At 34.5% G+C, this 7,326-nt stretch overlaps 1 non-coding gene across 1 annotated transcript; it reads right to left on the bottom strand.

The window, feature by feature from the left end:
- Positions 1-1,298: 1,298 nt before the first annotated feature.
- TRNAV-UAC (transfer RNA valine (anticodon UAC)) lies at positions 1,299-1,371 on the bottom strand. Its single transcript has one exon. It is a non-coding gene; the product is annotated as a tRNA-Val (tRNA).
- Positions 1,372-7,326: the final 5,955 nt, after the last annotated feature.

Raw genomic sequence — 7,326 nt, 5'->3', positions numbered from 1 at the left:
CAGAACCCGTAGAATGTCACTACCATCCGCGTAGTTATTGTTGTAATCGAAGATCGTCGGCATGGTGAATCTACCGTTGGAGATCGAGAGGATTCCGATCCTCTGGAGCCCTAGTGTTGGCAATGAGAGGTTCTTCGGATACGACGTTCAAACCTTGGTTCTAGTACTCAATCATGTCGTTCCTCTTCAGTGAAAGTTTTACGGTCCTCTCGAGTCGGACATGGCAGGATTCGTTTCGCTGATGAGCATTTATCGACCAAGGATGGGCGTCATCAAGGCGGAGCTCATCGGACGGACGAATTGGGGACAGAAGGAGAAGACGAAAACGGTCGGGGAGTGGAAACCTAGGGCTAGGGTTTTGTGACTATGGCATCTTCTCCCGGAAGAAAGAGCCGCCGCAACCTTTGACTTGGTTTAGGGCTGGATCGAGTCGGAGATCGAAGGTTAGCGTCTTTCGTCATCACCACAACCATCACTGTCTTCTTCTTCTTCTTCTTCTTCTTCTTCTTAGAAGATGGGATTAAAAATTTTGAAAGCAAGATTAAAATTTTTGACACTTCGCTGCATTCTCGTTGCAGATGACTAGACTTCAAACAATATAAGTGGAATAAAATTTTTGAAGGCACGATTAAAATATTTGAAATCCTGTAACTTGTTTGTATGTTTTAATACTAGATTAACAAAATAAAAGGCATGATTAGATTTTTTGAAAATTTGTTGCCTAGTTTTGACGATGGAATTAGTTTTGAAACTATTTGATATATATAAAAAGTGCACTAAAAAAATTAGTGGATTAAAATTTTGGACACATAAATTAATTATTTTTAAATCTTTGAAAAACGGGTTAACCAAATATTAAAGGTATATTAGTAATTTTACACTATAAGTTGCTAGAATGCACTGACTTGTGAAACTTTGACTATTTTACTAAATACTTAGTTTAAATTAGCTAGTTTGTACAAAATATCCATTTTTTAATTGTATTAACTTGTCAAAAAATTTACATCGTTATGAGATTTTTGTCGATATATCATCGTTATTAATAATCGTTACCGGTATTGGTATTTTAATCTTTGTCATGATGTGATCAATGTTGCTTATACCTCACATATGGGAAAAAAAAATACAAAATTTGTTGCTTAATCTTGGCCATGACGTGACTACTGTAGCTTATACCTTACATATGAAAAAAAAAATTAAATAAAAAAATTAAAAAAATAAAATTTGTTGCTTAATCTTGGTCGTGACGTGACTAATGTTGCTTATACCTCACATATCGAAAAAAAAGATACAAAATTTGTTGCTGCCCAGGATCGAACTGGAGACCTTTAGTGTGTAAGACTAACGTGATAACCACTACACCACAGCAACATTTTACTTTGGAATTGCAATAAAATAAATATGATTTTTGCAATAGTAAACTATGTTTGCAACAAGAAGCGTACTGAGCTTCGTAGTCTAGAAATCTGGTATGTATGGGATACAAAAATAATTTTCGATTAGAAATTTGTAATAAATTTATCTTTTTTTTTAACATGAGGCTATGATAGGTATAGTGGTATACTATGTCGATTATATTCATGAATATATTGTAGATGTCATTCATCCCAGTATTACAAAAAAAAAAAAAAAAAAAAAAAAGGATTAGGCCATCAATATTCATTAATTTCGAATGTGATACTGACTGATTTTATATCTCGCTTTTATAACTCCATCCTTTTTTTTCACTAACTTAACAAATCTCCGTTTTTTTTTTAAGAAAATAGCGGCGTAAATACTTGATGTTTGCGAGTTGTTACACTTATATACTTATTTTTTAAAAATCACGGGATAAATACTTAATCGTCGATTTTTTGTATCTCCATTACTACTAAGCTGTTAGCTTTGGATGTCAATGTCACGTGTCAACATCTTGTAATTTTGATAGTTAAAAAAGAAATTTATATTATTATTTTAATACATTAAAAAATTCAAAAATCCTTTCTCTCTCTACGTACACACAAATAGATTAATTTTTACTCAACAAAAGGCATTACTAAATATCTCTCTTTATACTCATGATTTGCTCTGTGTGCGTTCCAAATTGAAAACATATATAGATCAATAATTTCTTCAAAACAGATAGAGAAATTCACAAAATCCAAATGAATACATTTGAGGCCTAATTTTAGAGCTTCTTCTTTGTTGAATTTAAGCCCAAATGACATAAATTCAGACTCATTAAGCCGAATAGAAATCCCGAACAAAATCCGAAGAGCACATAGATTTCAAAAGCTATCGTGGAACGAGTTCTTGAGTCCAACATGGAGGCATGCGGGGTTTCCTGCTCATGAACTGCGCAGAGGTGGAGGTTGAGAACAACGAGGAAAATGAGGATCAACGGACCTTAGATGACAGGCTGGACAAACAAAGAGGCGGCGCTGATTTTCCTATTCATCTTCTCTTTTTGAGGATCTGGAACATATCTAGAAACCTTGGATCTTTCACCAAGTTAACATCGATTCTCACACGTTTTGATTCACCAAATCACCGATGAAGACTAGTTTATTCCCTATTAAGATCTTCAATTTAATTATGACCTTAAAAAATTTCAGCTAAAATTCTTGAATCGAAAACACTTTAATTTTCGACTTCCAAGTCTCTTTTTCTTTTACCATTATTGCCTTCTTTCTATTAGTAAGATCTTTACAACTGCAAAATTGACAAGAAAGGACAAGAGATAGAAAGAGTTTAATTTTTTAATAAATAAAATTATTTATTTATTTTTTAACTATCAAAATTACAAGAGGTTGACATGTGGCATTGACATCCAAAGTTAACAGTTTGGTAGTGACGGAGATACAAAAAGTTGACATTAAGTATTTATCCCGCAACTTTTAGACAATATGTATATAAGTGCTACAATCCGCAAACATTAGGTATTTATGCCGCTATTTTCTTTTTCTTTTTTATAATTCTTTTTTTAGTTTTTTAGTTTTTTATGTGAGAATTCATTTTCGTGGTCTCAATCCTCAGGCCCTTATAATACAAAACCCTATTTATATTTTTGTTAGTACCCTTGGATTCTCGTCTCCCAGTAATCACTCAAAAACTAATATTTGATAATTTAATAAATTATTTGTTAGAATATTTTTGGGTCATTATTAATTAAGTCAAGATTGGTGTGGTTAATTCATAATAAAATTTATGACTTGAAAACGTATTTGTCATGATGTTATTATGTGGATATCATAAGTGCTAATTCTAATTTGATGAGGGGCCAAATTAGAAATAGGTAATAGCTACTAGTAACTGTTTCACAATTATTTATACTAGTATGAACCCTGATTGCAGTACATATCTTTTCTTGTATCTCTTCCAACAATAATACTCCAGACTCAAACAAACTGCAATTGGAAGACCATCAGCATCTTGTGCATTCAATCTAATGGATTCGGGTATCCTTCTGCTTTTCAGATCTTTGGTTTTTTTTTTCTCTTGAATTGAATTGAGATTAAATTAGAGATTCAAAACCTTACATCGGTAATATAATAAGATTGGAGAAGAATAAATGAATTTTATTAATGATCGCGAATCATACAATCTCATGAACTCGAGAACTAGAGAATAATTCTATAAATTCAACATAGGATGATTGAATGGTATTTTCCAAAGTTATGTCTCTTGTCCGGTGAACCCCGGAGCCTCTATCTATAGACTCTAATGAATCTTCAAGCTCCCGACTAATGTAGAATGCACATCACCATTGAGTTAGTCTTCTCTACCTGATGCTCGACACGTGTTTGAGTAAATCTCATCTTATGCGAGACATTCTCCTTTCTTACTGTCATCTCAAGCTACAACTGGAATTGAGACATCTAAACCAAACTCGGCTTATGTGGGTGGAGCTTGACCTTCACATTAAATCGGCTTAACGAGCCTCTAGTGCTTGACCTTGTGGACTGATCTCCCATGTTCGAGACAAATATTTGAGATCATAAGGCCTACATTTTTTTTATCAAAGAAGACTATTGTCAAAGAGGAAATTTGGGAAAAATTGAAAATGAGACGACTATAAACTCTAAGCTCCCCAAAGAGACTTGCGGAAGCAGTACGATGATGGTCAACGTTGAAGAGGAACCTCAAGGTCAAGCTAGTCAAGACACCACGTCTCCGAGCAAGTTGACATTCGAGGTCAGTTCGAGTGTCTTAGGTGGTCTTTTGATGCGGATATCGCAAAGAAGTTTTGTGCGGCTAAGACCTTTGAAACTAAGTAGAAATGCGTCAATGATAAGTTCAAAAGCTCTCATTGCAAGATTGAAGAGTCCATCGAATGCTCAGCTTGAGTTGTCTCAGTGCCACGCAGACAAGAGATCTTAATGACGTTCTCAACAAGCTCCAGGAGCTAGATGAAGAAGAGAGCGCAAGACTAAACAAAGATGGTCACCGGAAAGTTTCCGAGCTTGACCTGTTTTCTCCGATTATCACTCCTTATTTATCCAAGGTCGAGGTGATCGATGTCGTCGAAAATGCCTCAACGTCTTATTGGATGCGGAGATTATGAAGCAGTTGTTGTCAATGGTGTCTACAAGAAGAGTAATAGTCTTTACTTATGTACATTTGATGTAATGAAGTCTCACAAAGACTCTTGCTTGTAACTGTTGAATAATTAATAAAAGTTGAAACGTTCATTCATTATTCCTTGTCTGTTGAAGCTTTATGATAAGACCTTAGTCTTTAGTCCATAAACAAACTTAACAACTTACGAAGAGACAAATGTAGATTTGCATGAACAAACTCTTCGTAGTTTGCTTAAAACGATATATTCGCAATCTAAGGGTCAAAGGACTATTGACCTCAGTACGATTGTTAGGAGAATCTATGATGTCTGGTTATGGGACATTGAGAGTTGGAGACTCTATAGTTCTTCTAGGTATCTTCCAAAGGTACTGAATTGACCAGTGCACTTCTAGAGACAGAATAAGAACAAACCATTTAACTTTTTATGTCTCGAAGTCACTATGTATAAATTACATCATGCTTACCTCAATCCTGAAATGAGACATGTCATTTCATAGCTTAAGTATTCTCATTTGAGAAAGTCAGAGTTCTAGATTCACTATGTGATATAGACAAGACCTATTGGTGAGGTACTAAGTTACGAAGATGTCATGAGTAACTTTGTGAAGATCTCATAGATATGGAATTCATGTACAAGATTGCTGAAATGCAATGTATATCGCCTCATGCTTTGATCCTTGGAATGTGAATAAATGAACTGGCCAGTGTCCAAATTGAGTCGTGACTCTTTTGGATGAATCAATGTGAATTGTTAGCTCCTCGTTAATACATTGTTTCTAACTTATTCACAAGCGACAAAGGAGTTGAGGAAATAACAACTAGAAGGGTAAAATGGTAATTTTGTAAATCTCATCTAGTTGATGATATTCATGAAGGGTAAACATAGATAATATTCAATGGATCCACTCATTACAATTAAGTAGAATTCTTGAGTAGAAAATATATTCATTTGAACCGAGAGATTTCAGTGTCAACTCTTTAGTGGAGTCAGTTGACATTAAGCTAAAACTTGGAAAAGGTTTGTGAACTTTTGAGTCCAAGTATGTTAGTTCAAACTTTGTTCATTTGGATCCATGAGGCCACGACCATAAGTCTTTAGAGTAGGATTAGTTAAACATGAAAGCTAAGTCAAAACAAGTTCAAATGTTGAACTAGACAAGTTTTATCAAAATTGTCTAAAGGATAATTTTGTCCTTTTGGACATGGGATGGTATGAATGTCAATACATAAGTTTTTTGACATTGTCATATGATGACAACAAATTTAAACCACACGGCCATACTAGCATATTTGGCCTTGAGGAATGAATTTCATTTCATGGAATTTTATGTGAAAATTCTAAATGGGTTTTTCTTATGTTGGCATGAACAATTAAAGAAACATCTAGAAGCATGTTCTAGAAGCCATGAATCCGTCCAACCAAGAGAAGGAAAGAGAGATATTTTGTGGATTGATGTATGAAGATACTTTCCAAAAGAAAAAGAGGAAACAAATTTGCTTATAGAAGCAACAACATGGACAACCAAGGGAGAGAAAACCAAATGAGGAAACAAATCCAAGGCCTTGATGGTAATGTCTTGGACGTGCAAAGGGAAAAGAGGAAATCAAATATTTGCTCATGAATATGTGATATTCAATAGAGAAGAGGAAACCACTTTTTGAAGGTAATCCTCCTCCTATAAATACTCCACCTCATTCACAATTCACAACACACAATTTTGAGATTGAGAGCTTCTCTCTCTAAGTTGGCCGCCCACCCTCTCTCTCTCTATCTCTTCTTGTCCTTTTTGTTTTGGCACATAGGTCCTCATTAGACCTAGCGTTTTGTTTTAGCTTTTTGGCTCATAGACTAGTTCTTGAGTCATTGTGTTTAAAAGTGTCCACACACTAAATCCTAACTATACTCAAAGACTCTAGTGCTAGAAACTTTCGTGGTTACTCACAGGTTCAAAAAGACTAGTGGGAGAGGCGAGCTGCATGGGGAGACGAGCGTTTCAACCTTCCTAAGGCTTTTCAACGTTTAAGCTCCATTCAAGGTTGGTACCGAGTAAAAACTAAATGTAGTTTTAAAATTTTAAATTATATGTTCATGCACTTTGTCTAGATTGTAAAAACGTTTTACGAGTTTTTAAAGAAGCTTTTTATATTCCGCCGCTTGCTAAAAGCGATAAATCTTTTATGAATCCTAGATCTATTCCAACGTCAGCTTGCTGAAGGGACTACCTCGAAGTTCAAAATATTTTGTTTCTCGATAAGGGATTTACAGTTGTTGCTTGCTATTAATTAGAGTCCTTTTGTTTTTCTTTTTCGTTTCTTGATCCGATGCTATTACCAATTTTTTTCGTAGTCTTGAAATCAAATAATAAATTTTGTGATTTAAGATCTTTGCAATATCAATGATCAAAATAAGTCAACCAATATCTAAAATTTATAATGAACTCACTACAGTGGTCACACTGCCATATTATGATTTTTCATGCGGGTTTAAGACTCAATGGTATGCTTCATATGGTTGTCGCATCTAATATCCCTAGAGTCTAATTTAGTTTAGTATCATTCCAAGTCCAAGTTTAAAAATTGATTATAGACACAGTAGTGAAAGTCACATTCTCCTCCATACATTGCATGACGGGCCAAAATGGTGTCAACATGGGGATCCATTTGTCTTTGAAAACAATAGGGGAGAAAAACATTGTCCACCTGCCACCAAAATCTATTTTCTATGATATTTTTTCCCCAAATAAATTACTGTTAGATTATATATGT

Source organism: Urtica dioica, chromosome 11, assembly GCF_054948205.1.
Source record: "Urtica dioica subsp. dioica isolate 48M chromosome 11, U.dioica_male_clone48M_v1_H2, whole genome shotgun sequence".
In the NCBI taxonomy this organism is placed as follows: Eukaryota; Viridiplantae; Streptophyta; class Magnoliopsida; order Rosales; family Urticaceae; genus Urtica; species Urtica dioica.
The sequence above is the reverse complement of the archived record's forward strand: the minus strand, read 5'-3'. Positions and strand labels throughout refer to the sequence as shown.